Source organism: Tursiops truncatus, chromosome 17, assembly GCF_011762595.2.
Source record: "Tursiops truncatus isolate mTurTru1 chromosome 17, mTurTru1.mat.Y, whole genome shotgun sequence".
NCBI classification, from domain to species: Eukaryota; Metazoa; Chordata; class Mammalia; order Artiodactyla; family Delphinidae; genus Tursiops; species Tursiops truncatus.
The window spans coordinates 30692947-30720422 of NC_047050.1; the positions used below are offsets into that span (position 1 = coordinate 30692947).

Consider the following 27476-nt stretch of genomic DNA (forward strand, 5'->3'; position numbering starts at 1 on the left):
ACACACACACAAAACCTGCCTTGAATAAACGTCATCACCTAAACCAACATAAAAGACATTTATGTAACCTTATGACACAAAATGAAAAAGAGAAACAATGCTGACACCAAAAGGAATATCATTTCCTTTAATGTTTGCTCATGAACTTAGTTTCCATACACACGGTAAGAATTTATCATCCACTGCCTGCTTAATCAGTAACAGATGCCATCCATAAGAGATACAAAAGTCTCTGAGGAACTTAACTATACTCCACTAGAGAACACCTACCACCCTGTGCTGTGTGAAGGGGTGTGTTGATAAAACATCACTATCATCACATTACTTCATTGCTCAAAATTCTAAAATGATGTCTAAGTAACTACAGTTCAAATAACCCATTATAAACTAACCCCCATAATCTGGTTCAACATTTCTTACCCAGTCCATCTGCCACTGTTCATCAATACATAGCTTAACTTTTAAGAGTCCCCCAATAAACTATATTAATTTTTACCTCTCTCAGTTTCTTCATGCTAATACCCTATGTATAAATCCTATAAATTATTTACTCCTCTTTTCGCATTGTTTAAACTTTTAGTATCTGCTTTATTGTGATCACACCACCTTAGGCAGTCAATGTTAAGAAATGAGAATTGAACTGTATTTAATGATTCTATTTATTCCATCACTAATGCTGTTTCATTAGTTATCCTAACAAAGTAATATTTACCAAAAGCTATTTTTAGCTGTGTAGAAGAAGATTTTGTTTATTCCACTAAATTATTAATATATCCTTAGTAAAAAAAAAAAGAAGTAGAAAATTAAAGATTTTGTGTGTAAGTTTTTATACTTGAAAAGTCTTGGGAAAAATCCTTAAAATATGATTTTTCAGTCACTCTTTGTAAATAACTTCAATAATGATAATATTGTTCTAGTTTTTCATTGCTATATAACAAATGAGCAGTTTAAAACAAAAGTCATTTATTATCTCACAAACCCTGTGGCTCAGGAAACTGAGAGTAGTTTAACTGGGTTGTTCTGGCTCAAAATCTCTCATGACGGTTGTAAAAGGAAAGCTGTTGTCTGGGCTGTCAAAAGTCATGACTAGGGGCAGTTCTGTAGGCCATGGCTTCTGTTAGCTCTTGGATAGACATGCTATTCTCATTGCATGGGCTTTCCATATGTTGCTTAAGTATCCCCGTGATATGTTTTCTGATTTACTCCACAGTGACTGTAAGAGAGAGACAGAAGGACTGTCTGAGATGGAACCTGCAGTCATTTACAACATAATCTTGGAAGTGGTTTACCATGATTTCTTCCCTATTCTATTCATTAAATGTGAGTCACATTGTGCAGCTCACATATATGAACAGAGGGAGGGTATTACACAAGAGTACAATTACCAAAAAGTGAATCATTTGAAGCCACTTGGAGTCTGGGTCCTCCAACATTAATAATAATAGTGAATGCTACCATTTTGGAGTAATTTCTAGGTTTCAGACATTGTATTAGGTATTTGCATTCATTATAATAATTATGCAAGGGAGATTCTTCCATCTATGTTTTCCTTATGAGGAAACTGCATAGCTAGTATTGTTAAATAAATAACAAGGAATATTACTGGTAATTGGCAGAATCAGGATTCAAATTCAGGTCGATTTGTCCTCAAGGTCAGCAATTTTTCTCCCTTTCAATACTGTGCCTTCTTTATTTTCTACAGTATCAGTGATAAATAATCTAGATTATGATGAATTTTATTCCACACAATGTTTTAGGAATTCATGCTGCTTTAGCTTAGAGGAAATAAGAATCTTATCGAATTACCCTGCTGTTAACTTTAATAAATTTGTTTTAGGCAAAAATTACAAACTTCAAAATCTGCTACTTTTCAACATGACTCAAATAGATACAGAAATATTATAGAAGAGATCCAACTTGCTAAATTCTGATATGAAATGTTTGTGCTCAGAACTGCTCTCCCAAGAATTTTTCAGAAATATAGGAGCTTCTTCATCTTTAGCTGCATACTGGGAGTTTGCATGAGCCTCCTCAGTCACTGTTCTTCCACACTGGCTGGAGAACAAGGAATAAGTGATAAAAAGGAACCAGTGGAGGCTAAAATGAACTTTACTGAATGAGTTATGATATTTATTGATTAATGAAGAATACACTTTCCATTTAATTCTGCTAAAGTAGTTCCATCTCCACAAGTTATAATAATGAGTAATCTAGAGTCTTCCCTTTGTATCTTTGACAAGGATATTATGTAGATATATTTTCAGATTAGTAACTCAAGTTTTGGTAGCCAAATTTTTGGACAAACAAAATTAGAGCTGAAAATACAATGCAGAATTAAATGCAACACTTGTAACTTGCATTAACAATGTGACAAATATCATTACAAAAGTTAATATAAAAATTTCAGTATGTTTTTCTCTATTCATCATAGTTCCTATCATGTTAACCATCATATCATCACCTATTATGTTAATTATATTCACTTTTTGTCATTTTGTATCCTTCTGGCCTCCATCTTGTGATACCTTCAGGTCAACTATGTAAAAAATAAAGGGAGAGAAGTGGATTGTAATTCATCATCACCATGAAGATCATTAAGCACAGTTGTCTGTTACATAGAAAATGGAAAGCAAAAAAAAGGAAAGATAAATCAGAGCCTCTTTTAGGATCAAAGGCTTGAAAAAGCAAGACACTACCAAATAGAAATGTAAAACACCTGTGGAAAATGTAGATAAAAATATATAATTTTAAATTATTTTATAACATATGCTTCTTACTCAGCTAATTAGAAATTTCCAACAATATGTTACCAATTCTAAAAAAAAATGCTAACCATATGCAATTGCTTTCAAAACTCCAGTCTCCTTTGGTCGCTAAGCTATTAAAGACACATAGCACCTAGATTAGTAAAAGTACCTTTCTTCACACTAATACAAAGAGCTTTGGTTTTTATTATTTTATATTTGAATATTCAATATCCAAACTTCAAACTTAAAGCTATTCGCATTTCTCTAAATTATACATCTAGAACAGATCTTCCCAAAAAACTTTATTTTTACCCAGAGAAGTACCTGTGTTTTCCACACATCTCATTTTCTGTTTCTAAGACAATTTCCTTTTCAGGATAAAGTGGGTCCATCTACTATCTTAGTTTGATAGCAGTCACCTGTTTTATGGTCTTTGCTATTGACCATTGTCAGATTTTTGAAAATCTAAATAATTTAAATCCACATATTTTTTCGAGTTTCTTAAGTATCTTCTCAACACATCCCAATTAATTAGTAGGGATTACCCGTCCTGGAAACAATATTGTTGTTCCCCTAATAATTTATTTAATACAGTTGTATTTTGTACCCACACTTTATTATTTGCAGCTTTTATTAATTTCTACCAAATTGCTTGGCTATATATGTGACCTGCTAGTCTATTTTTCTGCCCACCCTATTAAACACCTGGATCTGATGCCACTGATACACGTAGGCTTATGTGATGACTTGTCCTGAAATATCAATCTGTTCATTTCTGGAAAATTATATGAATAGAATTTTCCCCAACAAGGTTTTCCATCATAAAAAGATAACAATATAACTACTATGATTTTTCCATAATAAATTCACTACTTATCTCACAATTATTCCACTGATTCTTTATGCATTATCTTCCTTTCAACAATTGTAAAGCTTTTTAATTTATCTTTTAGTACCTTACAAGTGCCTAATCAAAGTTTATTTCAGCCAAACTTAATTCCTTTACATGCATTTATTCATTAAGCAAACAGTTATTGACTGTCAGATCAAGTACACAGACCTTACTCTAAACTAGTTTAGCCTGATAGGGGAGACTGATAAATAAACAGAAAAATACAAACAACTAAAATCACAGAGACATAAATTCATTCAATGACCATATGCTTAACATCTAAAACATTGCCAGTATAGTGGATTCAGAGACCAATAAGATAAAGTCCCAGTCTCAGTCTATGATTGCCAGATGGATGTTTAAACAAGTACAAGGAAGTTTTGTGAGTGTTCCAGGTGCTAAAATTAAACTATGTATAGGCTATTGAAATCTAAGATAAGAAAATGAACAGTTCCATTATAATTTTGTTGTAAGACTGAGTCTTGGGGTTTGAAACTGGAGTTTGGGCAACCAGTTGTGTTCTAATCAAAATACAAATAGGAGAAACAATGAGAATCTGAAACAAGCCAGCAGTGCCATGGATGGCAAGGGTATTATGGCCTAACAGAGTTTAAATAACAGAATCAATGTGACCAAGTTAATGTGGAGAGTAGTTGACATAAAGGGCAAAGAAACAAACAAACACAGACAAAAAAAATTCAGGATGACACCAAGTTTCTGCTTTAGATGACTAGATGGGTGCTGATATATTAACAAAGGTATAGAATATAAAAACTGCAGCAGATCTGAGGATATAATAAGGTAACTTTTAAATATATTCATTTGAGATTCCTATGGTGCAGTGAAATTTGGGTTTGGAGTTCACAAGGAAAAGTGACTTAATATTATACTTCTCCAAGTCTTTATTATATATGTAGTTTAATTCATGGTAGTGAATAAAGAGAAAGACAAAGGGTGTAGAAAGAAAAAACACTAAAACAAAATAAAATCCATGGTTAATATTTAGAGGGTAGAAGAGAAGGAAATCATGAAGAAGAGTAACTTAGAGTAGTTCAAACAGAAGAACATAGAGTAAGTAGCCAATAGGAAGTTTAAAAGAGCTGAAAGTTTTACGAGACATAGATTAAATACAAGTAGTTACCAAGAGAGGAATGAGCTAAAAAGGTTAATGGATTTGGCAACTAAGAAGTGATAATGATTTCTTAGAGATTGAAGGTGGATTTAAATGGGAAAAGTGAAGGAGAAGTAAAGCAGTAGAGATATTACGCACTCTAGAATGTTGGCTGTAAAGTAGAGATCACTGCCATATTTTGTGGGTTCCCATGTCTTCCTCAGTTCAGTTACATTAAGTTTTTCAGAGTAAACTTTTTCAGTAATTTCAGTAACTGAAACTTTTTTCAGTAAAATATACATATTACAAAATTGCACATGTCCTAATTGTACAGCTTAATTGATCTTCACAAATTGATAATCCATGTAATCAATGTTTAGATCAAGAAATAGAACGTTACTAGCAATCCATCCCCTTGTGATTCCTTCCTGGTCACTACATCTCCAAACTAACTGTTATAAGATTCTTACAACCAAAGATTAGTTTGGAACTCTACATTAAAGAAACAAAATTGTATAAATCTATTCCGTGAAAGGCTTTTTATAGGTAAGCATATAGTGAGATTCTTCCATGGTTTTGCACATTGTTCATTCTCAATACTATAAAATATTCTGTTGAATACATAACACCATATATTATCTATCATGTTGTTGATAAATATTGAAGTTGTTCCAGATTGAGGTTCTTAAAAATAGTGTTGCTTTGAATATTATACTACAAGTCTTTTTTGTACACAGCACACCATACATGTACACACACATACAATGAAATACCCATTCACTGGGCATACACACCTTCAGCTCAAATAGTGAAAAATAGTTTTCCAAAATGTAAGTAGCAATTTTTCACTACCTTCAGTACTGTATGGGGCTCCGATTGTTTCACAGTATCATGAACAATTGCTAGTCAATCCTTCTATTAACTCTTCTGCAGGATGAGTGCTATATCATTGTGTTTTTAATTTATACTTCCCAGAAGACTAATGATGTTGAACAATTTTCACATGCTTATTCACATATTCCTTTTTGTGAATTGCTCCTTCATATATTTTGCCTATTTTTATATTAGCTTACCTATTTTTGATTTGTTGACGTTACATCAAGGGCTGTGAAGGATCTGAGATTTTGTCCTATTTGAGAAGTAAGAAGCTAGCCTGACACCATTTCAGACTGAAAGAAGACAAAAGATGCCTGGGTCAGAGACAGAGGATCTTATTACTCATGGTAAATCAAGCATCATGAACATCAGTACATTTTTATTAGTTTCCCATTACCCCAAGTTCTATGGGGGTGATTTTGGCCCATTCAGTGTGATGTATTAAAGAGGAAGAAATCTGAGATTAGAGTACCAAAATCTTTTATAATGGGCACTAAGCATGCCTGCCCTTTATTCTAGAGAAAGATATGCTTATTATACTGGGCAGTAAGCATGACTGCTCTTTGCTCCAGAGTGGTGCACTATCTGTATCTTTCAAGGCTGTCTGCTATACAGTTTGGAAAGATAGCTCAGAAAAAAGTGTAGTTACTACGTCATATGTAAGATGTACAGAAACGCAAGAAATCGATGAAGAATTTTATTCTAACAATATATTCTGAATATAGGAATTACAAATATCTACTCCAAATAAACACCTTGTCTTTTCATACTCTTAATGGTGTTTTCTCTTAAATGAACAAATGTTCTTAATTATAATGAAGTCTAACTTATGGTCAATGCTTTTTTAATGTGTCTTGCATACAATATTTTCTGGACACAGTTATGAAGATATTTTCCTATGTTACATTTTGGAAACTATATGGTTTTACCTTTCACATTAAAGTATATAGTGTAAGGTTAGCTGTCAATGTTCATCTTTTTCTATCCATATGGATATCTAGTCAGATTAGAACTATTGACCATAAAGGCCACTTTTCCCTACTATATTGCTATATAATGACTGTCATTAAACAGTGGACTATATATGAATTTATTTCTGAATTTTAGACTGTTTCACTAATAATTTTTTCTTATTTCTGATGCTATATATCACTCTGATTTTTATGCTAGCTTTATTAACACTCTTGATATCTGGTAGTATAAGCCCTCCATTGAGGCTTTTCCTTCTTTAAGGTTATCCTTAGACTTGTGCATATCCATCTGCCTGAAATCATTTAGGACTTATTCTAGTGTGGATCTGCTTTATTTTGGATTTTATTTGTCTGGAAATCAGAGTTTTAGGTCAGTCATTATTTTCTTTAAACATGTCAAAGAGGTCATCCTATTGTATTTGACTCTCATATTAATGTTGAGAAGTCAGATGTCATGGCTACTGTTTCTCTCTTAAGTAAATTTGACTCTTCCTCCCTTTCTTCACCACTTATCACTGTTTTAAGATTTTCTCCTTAGATTTTAACAGTTTTACTATGATGCATCTCTTTTTTTTAAACATCTTTATTGGAGTATAATTGCTTTACAATGGTGTGTTAGTTTCTGCTGTATAACAAAGTAAATCAGCTATACATATATATATATATATGCCCATATCTCCTCCCTCTTGCCTCTCCCTCCCACCCTCCCTATGCCACCCCTCTGGGTGGTCACAAAGCACCAATTTGATCTCCCTGTGCTATGTGGCTGCTTCCCACGAGCTATCTATTTTACATTTGGTAGGGTATATTTGTCCATACCACTCTCTCACTTTGTCCTAGCTTACCCTTCCCCCTCCCCATGTCCTAAAGTCCATTCTCTACGTCTGCATCTTTATTCCTGTCCTGCCCCTAGGTTCATCAGAACCATTTTTGTTTTCTAGATTCCATATCTATGTGTTAGCATATGGCCTTTGTTTTTCTCTTTCTGACTTACTTCACTCTGTATGATAGTCTCTAAGTCCAGCCACCTGACTACAAATAACTCAATTTCATTTCATTTTATACCTGACTAATATTCCATTGTATATATGTGCCACATCTTCTTTATCCATTCATCTATCGATGGACACTTAGGTTGCTTCCATGTCCTAGCTACTGTAAATAGGGCTGCATTGAATATTGTGGTAAATGACTCTTTATGAATGATGGTTTTCTCAGGGTATATGCCCAGTAGTGGGATTGCTGGGTCATATAGTAATTCTATTTTTAGTTTTTTGAGTTACCTCCATACTGTTCTCCATAGGGGCTGTATCAATTTACATTCCCAACAACAGTGTAAGAGGGTTCCCTTTTCTCTACACCCTCTCCAACATTTATTGTTTCTAGATTTTTTGATGATGACCATTCTGATTAGTGTGAGGTGATATCTCACTGTAGTTTTGATTTGCATTTCTCTAATGATTAGTGGTGTTGAGCATCCTTTCATGTGTTTGTTGGCAATCTGTATATCTTCTTTGAAGAAATGTCTGTTTAGGTTTTCTGCCCATTTTTGGGTTGGGTTGTTTGTTTTTTTGATATTGAACTACATGAGCTGCTTGTAAATATTGGAGATTAATCCTTCGTCAGTTGCTTCATTTGCCAATATTTTCTTCAATTCTGAGGGTTGTCTTTTTGTCTTGTTTATGGTTAACTTTGCTGTGCAAAAGCTTTTAAGTTTCATTAGGTCCTATTTGTTTATTTTTGTTTTGATTTCCATTTCTCTGGGAGGTGGGTCAAAAAGGATCTTGCTGTGATTTATGTCATAGACTGTTCTGCCTATGATTTCCTCTAAGTTTTACAGTGTCTGGCCTTACATTTAGGTCTGTAATCCATTTTGAGTTTATTTTTGTGTATGGTGTTAACGAGTGTTCTAATTTCATTCTTTCACATGTAGCTGTCTGGTTTTCCCAGCACCACTTATTGAACAGGCTATCTTTTCTCTATTGTATATTCTTACCTCCTTTATTAAAAATAAAGTGACCATATGTGTGTGGGTATATCTCTGGGATTTCTATCCTGTTCCATTGATTTGTATTTCTGTTTTTGTATCCATACCATACTGTCTTGATTACAGGAGCTTTGTAGTATATTCTGAAGTCATGGAGCCTGATTCCTCCAGCTCCGTTTGTCTTTCTCAAGATTGCTTTGGCTATTTGGGGTCTTTTGTGTTTCCATACAAATTGTGAAATTTTTTGTTCTAGTTCTGTGAAAACTGCCAGTTGTAGTTTCATAGGGAGTGCACTGAATCTGTAGATTGCTTTGGGTAGTATAGTCATTTACAAAATGTTGATTCTTCCAATCCAAGAGCATGATATATCTCTCCAACTGTTTGTATCATCTTTAATTTCTTTCATCAGTGTCTTATAGGTTTCTGTATACAGGTCTTTTTTCTCCTTGAATAGGTTTATTCCTAGGTATTTTATTCTTTCTCTTGCAATGGTAAATGGGAGTGTTTCCTTAATTTCTCTTTCAGATTTTCATAATTAGTGTATAGGAATGCAAGAGATTTCTGTGCATTAATTTTGTACACTGTTACTTAACCAAATTCATTGATTAGCTCTAGTTGTTTTCTGGTAGAGTCTTTAGGATTCTCTATGTATAGTATCAAGTCATCTTCAGAGAGTGACAGCTTTACTTCTTCTTTTTCAATTCGGATTCCTTTTATTTCTTTTTCTTCTCTGATTGCTGTGGCTAAAACTTCCAAAATTATGTTGAATAATAATGGTGAGACTGGACAGCCTTGTCTTGTTCCTGATTTTAGGGGAAATGGTTTCAATTTATCACCATTGAGAACAATGTTGGCTGTGGGGTTGTCATATATGGCCTTTATTATTCTGAGGTAAGTTCCCTCTATGTCTACTTTCTGGAGAGTTTTTATTATAAATAAATATTGAATTTTGTTGAAAGCTTTTTCTGCATCTATTGAGATGATCATATGGTTTTTCTCCTTCAGTTGTTAATATGGCTTATCACATGGATTGATTTCTGTATATTGAATAATCCTTGCATTCTTGGGATAAACCCCACTTGATCATGGTGTATGATCCTTTTAATGTGCTTTTGGATTCTGTTTGCAAGTATTTTGTTGAGGATTTTTGCATCTATGTTCATCAGCGATATTGACCTGTAGTTTTGTTTTTGTTTGTGACATCTTTTTCTGGTTTTGGTATCAGGACAATGGTGGCCTCTTAGAATGAGTTTGGGAGTGTTCCTCTCTCTGCTATATTTTGGAGGAGTTTGAGAAGGATAGGTGTTAGCTCTTCTCTAAATGCTTGATAGAATTTGCCTGTGAAGCCATCAGGTCCTGGGCTTTTGTTTGTTGGAAGATTTTTAATCACAGTTTCAATTTCACTTCTTGTGATTGGTCTGTTTATATTTTGTATTTATTCTTGGTTCAGTCTTGGAAGGTTGTGCCTTTCTAAGAATTTGTCCATTTCTTCTAGGTTGTCCATTTTATTGGCATATTGTTGTTTGTAGTAATCTCTCATGATCCATTGTATTTCTGCAGTGTCAGTTACTTCTTTTCTATTTCTAATTCTATTGATTTGAGTCTTCTCCCTTTTTTTCTTGATGAGTCTGACTAATGGTTTATCAATTTTGTGTATCTTCTCAAAGAACTAGCTTTTAGTTTTATTGATCTTTGCTATTATTTCCTTCATTTCTTTTTCATTTATTTCTGGTTTGATCTTTATGATTTCTTTCCTTCCGCTAACTTTGGGGTTTTTTTTGTTCTTCTTTCTCTAACTGCTTTAGGTGTAAAGTTAGGTTTTTTATTTGAGATGTTTCTTGAGGTATGATTGTATTGCTATAAACTTCCCTCTTAGAACTGTTTTTGCTGCATCCCATAGGTTTTGGGTCATCATGTTTTCATTGTCATTTGTTTCTAGGTACTTTTTGATTTCCTCTTTGATTTCTTCAGTGATCTTGGTTATTTAATAGTGTATTGTTTAGCCTCCATGTGTTTGTATTTTTTACAGATTTTAAGAATATATATGAGTAATTTTCTCTGTGTTTAATCTTGTTGGGATTTTAACAGTTCTTTAATCTGTGGTGTGATTTTTGTATATGTCTTGGAAATTTTCCTTCCATTTTCTCTTTAAATATTGGTTTTACTCTTTTTCTCTATTTTCTCCTTTTCCATTATCTGAATTTCCACATTACATATTTTTCATTGTGTCCTATTTGCATATCTCAGCTCTTGTCTATCTTTTTTAGATTCTTTGATTTCTGTATACCTCAGCCTGGATATTTTTGTTGATCTATCTTTACATTTGTTAAGCATGTCTTCTACTGTGTCACTCTTCTATTAAATATACCTAAGTTACTCATTCCACTTATTTAATTTTTTTCAGTTCAAACTTTTCTATTGATCCTTTGTAATAAATTTAATTTAACTGTTGAAACCTCCTCATCTTCTAATCTATTTCTTGGACATGTTCACCATAGTTTTTTAAAGTCTATGAATGATAATTCCAATATCTGGATCATATGTGTGTGTGGGGTGGGTGGGTATATTTGAGTGTATATTCAAGTTTTTCTCTATGTCCAGTTCTTTGGGTTGCCTAGTAACTTTTTACTGAAAGCCAGACCTTGTGTATAAAATAATCAGAGTTCCTAGATGATGATATATTCATCCAGATAATATTCAGTCCTGAAATTTGGACAGATCATCTCAATCTTGTCAGAGACTGAATGGAATCTGGTTTACATTCCTTTTAAGATTCTGCTCCTAAGGTGTAACTCTCTAGATGTCCCAACTGGAACATGTGGTGTTTACCAGAGTCTACCACCATTGACGTGTCTTATATTCTAATTTTTGTGTCTTTACTGCCATAAGCCAACTAAAAACTGTGTTCTGTGCTTCAGTGGCTTTTTTCTTGTCTCTTAGAATTTTATCCTGTTCATTTTATAAATTTGTCAAAAGCCTGAAGGGTATAAGAAAGTATTGGGGTTTACTTCTTGCTGTTTCCCTGTTCTCAGAAATCTTGACCTCTCAGTCATGGCTTCCTTCATATCCTCAAACTCCAATTTTTTGTTTCTCTATATCTATAAGATTCATAAAAGTTCTCATGGTTTCTCTGCAAGCTAACAACAATTCTCTATCTATAGTTTCAGAATTTTCAAAATGCCTGATTATTACCTAGTATATAGGCTCCCCTTTCTCTTTTGGGTTCTTTTTTCACCAGGGTCTTTTCTTCTCAAGTCCTAGATCTCCTAACAGCTCTCTGATATCTTTAAACACACACACACACACACACACACACACACACACACACACACACACACACATTATTTTATCTGTCCTTTAACTCAATGAGAACATTTGTCTACCAGAAGATTGACCATTATAGCCAAGGCATTTATATTTTTAAGGTACACTCAACCACTCTTTTGATTTTGGCAGTGAAAAATAAAGACATTTTAAAATTCTTCTGATAATTTTAATTCTAAGCATACTTTTTTTGGACATAATTGTTTTCCTAAATTAACTCTAGGCTATTCTGACTCCAAATAATAAGTTTTTCACTTATAGCTGATTGTTCAGATTCTAACTTTTTGTATATCTCATGAGTTATTTTTCTCTGGATAAATTCCTATACATTCTCATAGCAAGCACATCTTCCAATTTTATGGCTAGTCATATCTCTGTGAGTTCTTTTATAGCTGTTCAGACTTATCTCAGTATTTTTCTTCTTGATTGGGTTTAGGGCCCATAAAATGTCACATGCTTCTCAATGCATTTTCTTCTTCAAATAATTTATGAAGTAATGGGTCATAGAATTTATTCTAGGGTACCCCATTATTAAACATTCCCTTGTCATATGTGTAGCTATTTCTATATATTCTCCATATTTCCTATAGGTCATTCTATTTAAATTCACAGTAGTTCACACTTGTGTATTACACAAAGACTGTAGTAAAAATCTTTAGAAACAAAACTTGCATCTTTGCATATTTAGGCATCTTTTCTATTCCTTGTCCACATACTTATTTAAAAAACATGAGAAAAGCAGGGAATATGGCCAGTTCTCTACCCTCTTCTTTAATTGTTGATGTAAGCAGAAGAATCAAAGTTAACAGCATTCCATTGTTTTATATACTCAGCAATTAATGACTGAAAGTAAGGTTAAGACTATTAGACAACTGCTCATATTTCAATTAGTAATTTGTATATGTATATTCCCTTATGTTTCATGTATTTATTATCTACAAAATATTGCTATATTTCTTTGCCTTGAATTTTCTAGGTAATTTTCTAAATATCCTTCTTTGCCTTTGTACACAGCTGTTTCAGTTATTTTATGCCACATCATGGATCTCCTCCAAAAGCAATGTGTTTAAACAACAATAAGCCTTTATTGTCTCTCATGGATTTTGTGTGCCAGAAATTTGTAAGAAACTTAGCTCCAAGTTGTGTCAATGTCTCTCATGAGGCTGCAATTAGATACTGGCTGGATCTGCATTCTTCTGAAAGGTTGACTGGACCTGGAGATCCACTTCTGAAGTGGCACACTCTCATAACTTGCAAATTAGTGTTGGTTATTGGTGGAGGTCCTTCTCCACCTGGGTCTCTCCACATGGCCTGGGTTTCTGTTAAACATGATGATTGGGCTCTAAAGGCAAATATTTTGAGAAGGAATGAGGGAAGAAAGAGAGAGAGAGAAAGAGATATCTCACCAGCTTCAAACAGAAGCTATATGCTTTTTAGCACATAGTCTCAGAACACATAATCACATAGCATCACTTTCACCACATTCTATTCATTAGAAGTGATTCACTTAGGGGCCCATATTCATTGGGAGAGAAATGAAACTCCATGTTTCAAAGGGACAAGTTTCAATGAATTTAAAAGCACCACAACAGCAAAACGTGCTTTAGTTAAACTCAAATTGTAATTTATTCAATTATGGAAACTTGAAAGGTAAAATTAATCTGGTTTCCACTGTTGTTATGAATTCCATGGAATTATTTTTTGTAAGATACTGAATATGTAAGTTCTTTATAATATTTTTATATATTTTTCAAAAGTCTTAATAAGACTGTGTAAATTTCATAACATTTTGATTAGAAAGAACTGCTGTCTATGAACTCAGAAAACCAATTATTTCACATCAAAAAATTAAAAAAAGAAAATGGATAAAATACTGTCTGTTAAACCACATTCTATACTTGAAGAAATTAAGAAATATATTTTACATATTATTATAGGGGGAAATTTTAAACAATGAAAAGACAAAAGAATATATCATTTGAAAAATCATCAAAGTTGAAATATCATTGAGATCAAATAGTGACACCAGCCTTTCCCAACTTTTCAATAAAATGTTTGGATGAAACTGAAAAAATGTAATACAACACTGGGAAAATAACCTATGCCTATCAATCTGGTACCCAAATAAAGGCAGGCTACTCCCCATAGGCAAGCCAAATAGAGGGAGCCCCCTAATTCTTCCCCATGAAATAAGGTAGTTTTGCTCTCTCCCACTTTCTGAAAATGACAAAGTGGGAGCAAATCAGGTAAACTGCCAATATCCTTTCTATTTAAAGGTCTTTTACAAATTAATGAAATAATTCAATAGAATGGTCCAATCAGAACAAAGGTGAGAAATAGCTAATGAACATTCACAAAACACATACAGTTGAATAATATGTACAAAAATATGTGCCATCTAGTATTAACAAAAATTATAAATGTGTGAAATTACATTTTTACCTATTCAAATTGGTCAAGGTGAGAAATTAGGTGTTACTGGAGTTAAACTCAGGTGGGTAGCTTTGGGTGGTTTAAATTTCATATTGTTCAGCTATCCTATATGGGTAGATGACCTGCATCCCCACTCACAAACTATGACCTTGGACTCAGCACTTTGCACTTTACTTTCCTCATCTGTAATTTTTGGATAATAACAGACTATACATAATAGAGTTGCAGTGAAATGAAAATTCATCTGTGGTGTCTAACAGTGCTTAAAGTCCAGTTTATAGTATTATTTTATTTTTATTATCTTTAACATTATATCATATTTATTGTATTGTATACTCATATACTGCTGGTAGTAGTGTTAAATGGTTCTTCATTTTTGAAAAATAGCATAATAACAGATATAAACTCCCAGGGTCCTGAATAGAAATGGACAGAACAGTCAACCTGAGGGAAGGCTATGATGATAATGATCTCCTTCCTGCTGTCATTGCCCCAACCCCACCACCTTGAACTGAAGAGATAACGTTTGGAAAAGAATATGGTCAGGGTTGAAAATAAATCAAGGTGAGTCAGGTTAGTTTGACTTAAATAATATGAGTTGATAATAAACCCAGGTAATGGGAACTACTTCCCAATGTTTCTTCAATGATTCTTTTACTTTATTCTGGTGACTTGCACCAGCTGACCTCAGGCTAAAGTGTGAAGCGTTCTACTTGAAGTTCTCTTATTACCTGATTAAAATGATTATTTTAAATATGTTGAAAAGATAAAAAATATGATCTATTATGTCTGGAAATGCATGTTGTAAGATATCTCATCTCTGGTTTGGTTTCATTTATTATGTAAGAATTCATTATGTTCTTAAGATACTAAAGTAAATGTGCTGTATATATTTGTGGATCGCAAAGTTACAAGTAAAAGAGTTAATGATTAAGACAAAGTTTGGTAGTCTGATTAGATAAAGGCAGGGTCTTGAGGGCTGAGTAGAACTTTATGATGGAAGGGGTGATGGGCATAAAACACATCCATTTTTTCCCAAAGGCAAGAATTCATGAGGAAACAATGAGTGAAAGTCAAAGATGAGGCAGAAAAGATCTGTGAATATAACTACATAAACTGATTTCAATTTAAGATGCATGGTTATCTGTTAAGGCCAGGGAATTAGGTTGAAAGTTTAGGTAAATTTAAAGGTTTAAACTGCAACTAATTTATTTTTTCTGGATCTCCTTGCTGAGAAATAAACTGCAAATCAGAAATGAACATTTCCCCAGCATGTTTCTATTAGGTAAAAAACATTAGTACCACTCATCCAGCTAAGATTTTTGTAGATTCACTCCCAAAAAAAGGGCTCTAAATGAAAAGTTTCATTAGGTAAAAAACTTTTATTTTAAACCAGGGCTTTTTGTCACTGGTTTAATACATAAATATATAAATGTGTTTAATATACCATAAAATATATATTTTATTGTTAGTATTTCCTTCTTTGACACTGCTATAGAATGAGTAAATCTGCTAGAACTAAATATCAGCTTTCTTGATCTTATTTTTTATCCAATATGCATCTTTTAAAAATAAAATTAAAAGGAGAAGGTGGCTACAAAAAAATGTAAATCTTGGCAAGTGAAAGGAAAGTTCTAACAAAGCACCAATTTTGCTCTAAGGAAACCTGAATGTACTATACACACATACATATATACATATGCACCTTTGGAAAACTTACAATATGAAATAGAAGAAAATGGTAAAATTTGGTTTTGGTTTAAAAAGTTAAGATAAAATCAGAGAAAGGAGAATTTAGATTGAATAATTTGTATATATTACAGATTAATATAATATGGAATAATCTTAGAGTGAAATTCCATTTCATATATGTAAAAATAAGTTTAAGTAAATAGGAAATAGGTTGTGATTTTGCGAATCATTATATAATAGTAATATACTACTTGAGACAAATTTTCCAACTCTGAAATTGAATACCTTGGTATTCAGAAACTAGTATTTACTTTTATGCATGAGGAAATTTAGAACTAAATATATCCAAGACACAGCCTGAGACTCTGATCAGAATTTTTTAAAAAACTGTAAATAGTGGGTTTGATAAATTTAAACTAGAATTGCCACAGAGAAGTAATCAAAGGTTCTTGCTCTTGGGTAGGGTGGAGCCACCAGAATGTTCACATTTGAATAAGTCAAATCTTATTGTTAAAAAATAAATTATTTATTACATATGCTTATACGTTTTATTTTGTACAATAATCTCATTTTAATAGAATCCACTATTGCCTGTAGAGTGTTTTCAAACGCTATTCCTTTTTTATTACTCTGTAATTCTCAATATATATACATCTTGAATTAAATAATGGTATAGGAGATAATATTCAACAGAAGTCACACAATTTAAATAGAGAAATTAGCCCTGAAGAGATTCATACTCAACTCTTCATATTTTCTCCTTATGAGATAGCTTATATCCTGCAACCTGAATAAATTGTTCTAAATCATAGGTGTGTTCATTTTATTCTCTTGTTAAATCGAGTTTGGTGGATTCCAATGGGCCATAATAGAAATCGACTTCATCAGCCTGTCACTAAATAATTTCAACAAATTAAATAAAACTGAACTTCATAGTTTTAGCTTAATACTAATGGTCACATTTAATTATCCCATTTTCTAGACCAGGGATTTCAACTGAGGAATATTTTGCACTCTCCTTCCCCTAGTGGACAGTTGGGAAAGACTGGAGACAGTTTTGGCTGGAAGACAATTTTGGTTACTTACAATTGAGGCTGATACTAGCATCTATGGATAGAGGCCAGGGATAATGCAATTAATGTATAGGAAACTCCTCCCTGCTCCCCAAAAATATGGGTCTCAAAATTTCAATAGTGCTGAGGCTGAGAAATCCTGTTCTAGGCCAACATGTCCTAATTATTTTACACTCTATGATTTTTTCCATATAGTTTCTTTGTCTTAATATTTTCTTCTTTCCATTTCTCTGTCAAAATTATAATTTTCCCTTAATTCTCAACTCAAACATATTTTTTTGCAGGAAAAGTTCTATTCAGTGTTACTGGTGTATTTGATTAGGATCAAATAATATTTTGGGGTTCTGTACTCTTAGCAAGACCCTTTCTAATAATATAATTCTGATTATGCAATATTTGATACATGTAAAACAATATCCTTAACATATATGTAAATTATGAAGCATATCATAATAACATAAACCTGAAAATCCATCATTCCAACTTAAAAATAAATTATTGCCAACTCCTTTACATCTACTTATATCTAGTCCATATTTCATTCCTCTGCTTCCCTTAGAATTAATCACTATTCTTAAAATTGTGATATCTTTCCCTTGCTTTGAAAAGCAATTTATATGCCTGTGTCTGGTTTTTGCTTCTTTATTTTTTTAAACAGCTTTATTGCAGTATAATTGCTTTACAATATTGTGTTAATTTCAGCTGTATAACAAAGTGAATAAGCGACATGTATACATATATCCCGACATGCCCTCGCTCTTGTGTCTCCCTCTCACCACCCTATCCCACCCCTCTGGGTGGTCACAAAGCACGGAGCTGATCTCCCTGTGTGAAGCAGCTGCTTCCCATTAGCTATCTATTTTACATTTGGTAGTGTATATCTGTCAATGCTACTCATTAACTTCTTCCCAGCTTAAACTTCCCCCATCCCCGATCCTCGAGTCCATTCTCTACCTCTGTGCCTTTATTCCTGTCCTACCCCTATATTCATCAGAACCGTTTTTTTCTTTTACATTCAATTTATATGCGTTAACATATGGTATTTGGTTTTCTCTTTCTGACTTACTTCACTCTGTATGACAGATTCTAAGTCCATCCACCTCACTACAAATAACTCAATTCATTTATTTTCATGGCTGAGTAATATTCCATTGTATATATGTGCCACATCTTCTTTATCCATTCATCTGTTGATGGACACTTAGGTTGCTTCCATGTCCTGGCTATTGTAAATAGTGCTGCAATGAACATTGTGATACATGGCTCTTTTGAATTATGGTTTTCTTAGGATATGTGCCCAGTAGTGGGATCATTGGGTCATATGGTGGTTCAATTTTTAGTTTTTTAAGGAACCTCCATACTGTTCTCCATAGTGGTTGTATCAATTTACATTCCCACCAACCGTGTTGGAGGGTTCCCTTTTCTCCACACCCTCTCCAGCATTTATTGGTTGTAGATTTTTTGATGATGGCCATTCTGACGGGTGTGAGTTGATACCTCATTGTAGTTTTGATTTGCATTTCTCTAATGATTATGATTAGTGATGTTGAGCATCCTTTCATGTGTTTGTTGGCTATATATCTTCTTTGAAGAAATGTCTATTTAGGTCTTCAGCCCATTTTTGGATTGGGTTGTTTTTGTTTTTGTTTTTTTTTTGATATTGAGCTGCATGAACTGCTTGTAAATTTTGGGGATTAATCTTTTGTCAGTTGCTTATTTGGCAAATATTTTCTCCCATTCTGAGGGTTTTCTTTTCATCTGTTTATGTTTCCTTTGCTGTGCAAAAGCATTTATGTTTCATTAGGTCCCTTTTTTTTTAAATTTCCATTTATCTAGAAGGTGGGTCAAAAAGAATTTTGCTGTGATTTATGTCATAGAGTGTTCTGCCTATGTTTCCCTCTAAGAGTTTGGTAGTGTTGGGCCTCACATTTAGGTCTTTAAACCATTTTGAGTTTTATTTCTGTATGTGGTGTTAGGGAGTGTTCTAATTTCATTTTTTTATGTGGAGCTGTCCAGTTTTCCCAGCACCACTTATTAAAGAGGCTGTCTTTTCTCCATTGTATATTCTTGCCTTCTTTATCAAAGATAAGGTGACCATATGCATGTGGGTTTATCTCTGGGTTTTCTATCCTGCTCCATTGATCTATATTTCTGTTTTAGTGCCAGTACCATACTGTCTTGATTACTGTAGCTTTGTAGTATAGTCTGAAGCCAGGGATCCTGATTCCTCCAGCTCTGGTTTTCTTTCTCAAGTTTGCTTTGGCTATTCAGGGTCTTTTGTGTTTCCACAGAAATTGTGAAATTTTTTGTTCTAGTTCTGTGAGACATGCCATTGGGAATTTGATAGGGATTGCATTGAATCTGTAGATTGCTTTTAGTAGTATGGTCATTTTCACAGTGTTGATTCTTCCAATCCAAGAACATGGTATATCTCTCCACCTGTTTGTATCATCTTTCTTTCATCAATGTCTTATAGTTTTCTGCATACAGGTCTTTTATCTCCTTAGGTAGGTTTATTTCTAAGTATTTTATCCTTTTTGTTGCAATGGTAGATGGGAGTGTTTCCTTAATTTCTCTTTCAGATTTTCATCATTAGTGTATAGGAATGCAAGAGATTTCTGTGCATTAATTTTGTACACTGTTATTTAACCAAATGCATTGATTAGCTCTAGTAATTTTCTGGTAGCATCTTTAGGACTCTCTTTGTATAGTATCGTCACCTGCAAATCGTGACAGTTTTACTTCTTCTTTTCTGATTTAGAATCCTTTTATTTCTTTTTCTTCTCTGATTACTGGGCTAAAACTTCCAAATATGTTGAATAATAGTGGTGAGAGTGGGCACCCTTGTCTTTTTCTTGATCTTAGAGGAAATTATATCAATTTTGCACCACTGAGAACAATGTTGGCTGGGGGTGTCATATATGGCCTTTATTATGTTGAGGTAGGTTCCGTCTATGCCTGCTCTCTGAAGAGTTTATCATAAATGGTTGTTGAATTTTGTCAAAAGCTTTTTCGGCATCTATTGAGATTATCATATGGTTTTTATTCCTTAATGTGTTAATGTGTAATCCCATTGATTGATTTGCGTATATTGAAGAATCCTTGCATTGCTGGGATAAACCCCACTTGATCATGGTATAAGATCCTTTTTATGTGCTGTTGAATTCTGTTTCCTAGTATTTTTTTGAGGATTTCAGCATGTATGTTCATCAGTGATATTGGCTTGTAGTTTTCTTCTTTTTTTTGTGACATCTTTGTCTGGTTTTGGTATCAGAGTGATGGTGGTCTCTTAGAATGAGTTTGGGCATGTTCCTCCCTCTGCTATGTTTTGGAAGAGCTTGAGAAGGATAGGTGTTACCTGTTCTCTAAGTATCTGATAGAATTCGCCTGTGAAGACATCTGGTCCTGGGCTTTTGTTTGTTGGAAGATTTTTAATCACAGTTTCAATTTCACTTCTTGTGATTGGTCTGTTTATATTTTCTATTTCTTCCTGGTTCAGTCTTGGACGGTTGTGCTTTGCTAAGAATTTCCTCCAGGTTGTCCATTTCATTGGCATATAGTTGCTTAGTCTCAGTTGTTACTTCTTTTCATTTCTAATTCCTTTGATTTGAGTCTTCTCCCTTTTATTCTTGTTGAGTCTGGCTAATGGTTTATCAATTTTGTTTATCTTCTCAAAGAACCATCTTTTAGTTTTATTGATCTTTGCTATTGTTTTCTTCATTTCTTTTTCATTTCTTTCTGATCTGATCTGTATTATTTCTTTCCTTCTGAAAACTTTGGGGTTTTTTGTTCTTCTTTCTCTAATTGCTTTAGGTGTAATATTTGGTTCTTTGAGATTTTTCTTGTTTCTTGAGGTACAATTGTATTGCTATAAACTTCACTCTGGAAGTGCTTTTGCTGTGTCCCATAGGTTTTGGGTCATCGTGTTTTCATTGTCATTTGTTTCTAGGTATTTTTTGGTTTCCTCTTTGATTTCTTCAGTGATCTCTTGGTTATTAAGTAGTGTATTGTTTAGTCTCCATGTGTTTGTATATTTTACAGTTTTTTTCTTGTAATTGATCCTTAGTCTTATAACACTGTGGATGGAAAAGATACTTGATACAATTTCAATTTTCTTCAGTTTACCAAGGCTTGATACTTGACCCAAGATATGATCTGTCCTGGAGAATGTTCCATGAGCACTTGAGAAAAAAGTGTATTCTTTTTTTTTGCATGGAATGTCCTATAGATATCAATTAAGTCCATAATGTTTAATATGTCATTTAAAGCTTGGGTTTCCTTATTTATTTTCATTTTGGATGATCTTTCCTTTGGTGAAAGTGGGGTGTTGAAGTCCCTTACTATTATTGTGTTTCTGTTAATTTCCCTCTTTATGGCTATTAGCATTTGCCTTATGTACTGAAGTGTCTGCATAAATGCTTTTAATTGTTATATCTTCTTGGATTGATTCCTTGATCTTTATGTAATGTCTTTCTTTGTCTCTTGGAATAGTCTTTATTTTAAAGTCTATTTTGTCTGATATGAGAACTGCCACTCCAGTTTTCTTTTCATTTCTAATTTCATGGAATACCTTTTTTCATCCCCTCACTTTCAGTCTGTATGTGTCCCTAGGTCTGAAATGGGTTTCTTGTAGACACCATATATATGGGTCTTGTTTTTGTATCTATTCAGCCAGTCTATGTCTTTTGGTTGGAGCATTTAATCCATTTATATTCAAGGTAATTATCAATATGTATGTCCCTATTATCATTTTCTTAATTGTTTTGGGTTTGTTATTGTAGGTCTTTTCCTTTTCTTGTGTTTCCTGCCTAGAGAAGTTCCTTTAACATTTGTTTAAAGCTGGTTTGGTGGTGATGAATTCTCTTAACTTTTGCTTGTCTTTAAAGTTTTAATTTCTCCTTCGAATCTGAGTGAAATCCTTGCTAGGTAGAATAAACTTGGTTGTAGGTTTTTCCCTTTCATCACTTTAACTATGTCCTGCCACTCCCTTCCTGTTTGCAGCATTTCTGCTGAAAGATCAGCTGTTAACCTTATGCAGATTCCCTTGTATGTTATTTGTTGCTTTCCCTTGCTGTTTTTAATATTTTTTCTTTGTTTTTAATTTTGAGAGTTTGATTAATGTGTCTTAGCATGTTTCTCCTTAGATTTATCCTGTATGAGACTCTCTGCCCTTCCTGGACTTGACTGACTATTTCTTTTCCCATGTTAGGGAAGCTTTTGACTATAATCTAAATATTTTCTCAGACCCTTTCTTTTTCTGTTCTTCTTCTAGGACCCCTATACTTTGAATATTGGTGCATTTAATGTTGTCCCAGAGGTCTCTGATACTTTTCATTCTTTCATTCTTTTTTCTTTTCATTCTTTTTTCTTTATTCTGCTCTGTGGTATTTATTTCCACTATATTATCTTCCAGGTCACTTATCTGTTCTTCTGTCTCAGTTATTCTGCTTTTCATTCCTTCCAGAGAATTGTGTTGTTTATCATTGTTTGTTTGCTCTTTAGTTCTTCTAGGTCCTTGTTAAATGCTTCTTTTATTTTCTCCATTCTATATCCAAGATTTTGGATCATCTTTACTATCATTACTGTGTATTTCTTTTTAGGTAGGCTGTCTATTTCCTCTTCATTTGTTTGGTCTGGTGGGATTTTACCTTGCTCCTTCATCTGCTGCATATTTTTCTGTCTTCTCATTTTGTTTAACTTACTTTGTTGGTGTCTCCTTTTTAACACTGCTTTGGGGTCTCCTTTTTGCAAGTTTGTAGTTCCTGTTTTGGTGTCTATGCATATTTTGGAAGTTATGCACTGCTTAATTTTTTTTTTTAATTTATATTTATTTATTTACTTATTTACTTATTTATTTATTTTATTGTTTGCTTTTGGCAATTTATTATGCTTGTTTACTGGAATATAAAATTAATTCCTTAACCTTATTGTTAAATTATATGAGAATCTTAAAGTATTTCAATATTGATCTCTGCTTCCCTGGTTTTCATGTAGTTATTTTTCAGTAAGCTTCTTCTCTTTTTAGTTGTACAGATTACACATTACTATTATTTCATACATGGAATATTTATTAATTTCTTTGATCAAAATTATTTCTTTTATCTAAGTTTGTTATAGGGTTATTTTGTCAAGTGTTAGAAAGTCTTTTAGAGTTATTAACTGAATTGCAATTTGTCTAATTTTTTATCCTTTTAAAATTTTCTATTTCATTCTAACTTCTGAAAGATAGTTTTTTTGGATAATTCTAGGCTGATAGTTATTTATTCTGAGCATTTCAAAATATTTCATTGTTATTGAGATCCTTATTGTCTGGGGAATTTCCTGGCTAGTTATAGGTGAAGTGTGCTTTCCATCTATCTGTTTTGAAAATCTTTCCTTTGTCTTTGGTAACTTGCATTTACTCTAAAGTGTGTGTGTGTGTTTTTGAATTTATACTCTTTTGAATAAATTGGGATTCCATCTGTGGATTTATACTTTTATATCTAGGTAATTATCAATTAGTATACCTTCAGATATTGCTTCTTTTCTTATCTTTTTTTTTTTTTGTAATTCTCTCTTTCTGGGATTTCAATTGTATTTATATTAGATCTTTTGTTCTATTTTCCTTATCTCTTAATCTTTTGTATGCTTCATCCTTTTTACCCTCCATACTGTGATTTGTGGATTTATTTAGATCTATCTTATTATTCACTATCTATAGCTAATTTTAGTCTGCTCTTTAACCTACCCATTATTATTATATTTTATTCTTACTATTACATTTTTAGGTTTTATTTTTCATCTCTTCTTCATCTTTTTAAATAATATCTTGTTTCTTGTTCATTTCTGTGATTCCGTCTCTCCTTTTTAGAGCTATCACACCCTGAAGTTGTATCCTTTTTAAATTTATAATTTCAGTAACTTAAATTCCTGGGGAATAATCTCTTTTTTAAAGCTGATTCTCATTCATTATGCTTGATTTCCTTTTATGTTTAGTGATCTTTACATTTACATTACATCTATCTATGAAAAAAATATGAGAGCCTAAAGCCAGTATGCTTTCTGCTAAAGAGAACATGTATTCACTTATACTGGGATCTGAGTGTGTATGTGGGGGTGTGTGATATTATGAATCTTGGATCATATTGTCTATATCCAAGTGCTGGTATTTTAATACAGAATCTTCAGATTCACTTTGTCCCTGACATAAACCTTGGTCTCTGCTTTTCACATATGCAGGTTACTCAAAACTCTAGTTTCAGTTTATTGTTTCCCTGATATTGTGAAGATATTATTTGCTGAATGTGGTGCCATCTACTCAGTTAAAAGTATGCTTCATTGATTAGTTATTTAGTAATAAGAAGAATCTTTGAAATATCTACTCCTCTAGAAGCAGGTATTTCAAGAGTGCTCTTTTAAAACCACTATTATGATACTTTTCACAGTCAGTATTATAAATAATTGTATTATGTTTCTATCCTAGATTGTAAAATATCTTCTTTTAAAATGTTATGGTTTATTAATATTTTTATTGGGATTTTATGTAATGTTTAGTCTTTCCCTTGGGTTCCTACTATATAAAGTAGTGGTTTCTACCATATTACTAATATCCTAATGATCAATGAAATGTTTGTTGAAAGGAGAGTGTATGAAAATACAGTAATATTAGTAGACCTCTATGCTAATGTTATATTTTATATAAATGCTGAATATTTACTCCACAATTTCCTTCTACCTTTATATTATTACCAAATCATAAGGAAGTATCACTCAGAACACATATGATTTCTAAAACAAAGATCATTTATATAGAAATATTTTAAAACCACAGATGAAGTTTAATATTAAAAAGAACAAGGAAGCTATTAGAATATAAAAGAATATTATGTATAATTTCTTCCATCATTTTTAGCAATTAGAATAGCAAAGGTTAAAAAACACACAAAATGGGGCTTCCCTGGTGGTGCAGTGGTTGAGAGTCCGCCTGCTGATGCAGGGGACACGGGTTCATGCCCCGGTCTGGGAAGATCTCACATGTCGCAGAGCGGCTGGGCCCGTGAGCCATGGCCGCTGAGCCTGAGTGTCCGGAGCCTGTGCTCCACAACGGGAGAGGCCACAACAGTGAGAGGCCCACGTACCGCAAAAAAACAAAAAACAAAAAAAGAACACACAAAATGATTAGCCTTGTATTTTGGCCTCTGAGAAGAACCTATATATTTTTTTTCTGCCTTTTGGTTAATGGGATCTTGTTTTTACTTGTAGGATGTATTTATTTATGGATCTGATTTGGTAATTTTTCAATGAATGCAATGACTCCTTTTGAATTGCATACTACTGTCATACTTTAGAAGACTTTTCTAATAGGCATTTGCTTACTTATTTTACTTAATTTTTTACTCTTCCTTCTTTTGGAAGAATCTTACTTCTTATACTGGAGTTATCTATAAGTATTCTAATATCTATCCTTCATTTCACATCATTTTATCTTATTATGTTTTTCTGAAAATGCTTACCAAGATTTTCTTCCACATGACAGATTCAGTTTTTAAAGCAATAATAGGTTTTATTTTCCTGTTCCATAGAGAGCCTTTATGGGTATTTTGAGTTATTTCCAATATTGATTTTCTGGTTCACTCGATAAAGTATTTTCAGCAATCGGCTTTTCTCCTGAGTCTTCCAGTAGTTTTTTCAGTATCTTTTTAATGGTATCATTTTTTGTTACTAACTAGGTAAACTTAAGCAAGTTACCAAACTTTCTGTGCCTCGATTTCCTTGCAAAGTGGAAATAATTACACTATCTTCCTTATTAATTTGTGTGAGGAATAAATGAGTTAAATATATAAGCTGAATTTTAAATAATTTCAATTAAATTTGGCTTCTATTAGTATTTATTTTTCACTGTTTTCTTCTTTATGCAACTTTGAATGAGACTGACAATAACCAGCAGAGAGAGTTTTTAAATTATTCTTAATTTCCCTACCTTTCTTCATATTGGCCAAATAACCATTTCAATTGAAACCTGGAGAATGGCTGATATTCTATAGTCTTAGGTCAGTTTCCATTGTTCAGGGCAAATGCATTTAGCATAGCCGTGCCTAACAGAGGTAGAACATTCCTGTCTTGGTCTCTTGTAGACCCATTCTCTTGTTCTCTGATGCATCCAGTCAACGGCAAAGTATAATTTCCACTGTTAATTGCAACATGGGCTATTTCTGTTACTGCTTTGATACCTAATCAACAGACTGTGTAGGAGGTAAGTCGTGGCAATATTTGATTAAAAATGAAGAAGTGAGTTATAAATTAAATGTGGGAACAGTTAGTTGATAGTTTTGTTGTGTTTAAAATATAAGGAAATTACTAAAATGGTAGAATGCCAGGTTTTGTAATGGTATGGTTGTAATACTGCAAAAAACAATTACACAAAAGTAAGGTAGAAATTCATTAATGGTCTTGATAATTTAGTCAATAAAATACTATCAAATTATTAACTCCAACCAACTGGATTTTTTTCAAAAACTTAAAGACATTATTTTGATAAACTAACTAATGGTTAAATTTGAAAATTGTACTTCATTGGTAGACTTGCTTGTCTACCTAGATTTAAGGATAGATACTCTATAAGAAGATGGATTAGAAAGATAATTCCTACACATACTATATAAGAAGAGGAATGACAGAAGCTAAATAATGATTAATAGGTTAAAATCTGCATTAAGGGAAATTATGGTTAAGCAGCTTACCCACAGATGCAGAGTAGTATATTTAATATCAATCTAGCATTGTTTTTACCTCACAACTTATTGGTGTGGCAGACACTGACTAGTTGCTCATCAAACCTGGGCATATATCTGGAGAAAACCATAATTCAAAAAGATACATGCACTGCAATGTTTATTGCAGCACTATTTACAATAACCAGGTCATGGAAGCAACCTAAATGTCCATCAACAGAGGAATGGATAAAGAAGATGTGGTACATATATACAATGGAGTATTACTCAGCCATAAAAAGGGACAAAATTGTGTCATTTGCAGAGATGTGGATGGACCTAGAGACTGTCATAGAGAGTGAAGTCAGAAAGAGAAAAATAAATATCGTATATTAACATATATTTGTGGAATCTAGAAAAATAGTATAGATGAACTTATTTGCAAAACAGAAATACAAATGTGGACGTAGAGAACAAATGTATGGATGCCAAGGGAAGAGGGGGTGGGATGAACTGGGAGATTGGGATTGACATATATACACTACTCTGCATAAAACAGATGACTAATGAAAACCTACTCTATAACACAGGGAACTCTACTCGGTGCTCTGTGGTGACCTAAAAGGGAAGAAAATCCAAAAAAGAGGGAATATATATATATATATATATATATATATATAT

At 32.9% G+C, this 27476-nt stretch overlaps 1 protein-coding gene and 1 long non-coding RNA gene across 2 annotated transcripts in view; both read right to left on the reverse strand.

Moving 5' to 3' along the window:
* MMP16 (matrix metallopeptidase 16) overlaps nt 1-27476 on the reverse strand; it is a 342034-nt gene that overhangs the window by 122601 nt on the left and 191957 nt on the right. The window lies entirely within an intron of this gene.
* LOC141276907 (uncharacterized) lies at nt 1814-7185 on the reverse strand. The gene is made up of 3 exons (XR_012327242.1): nt 5824-7185; nt 2484-2536; nt 1814-2055 (listed from the first exon to the last, which is right to left on the reverse strand). It is a non-coding gene; the product is annotated as an uncharacterized lncRNA (long non-coding RNA).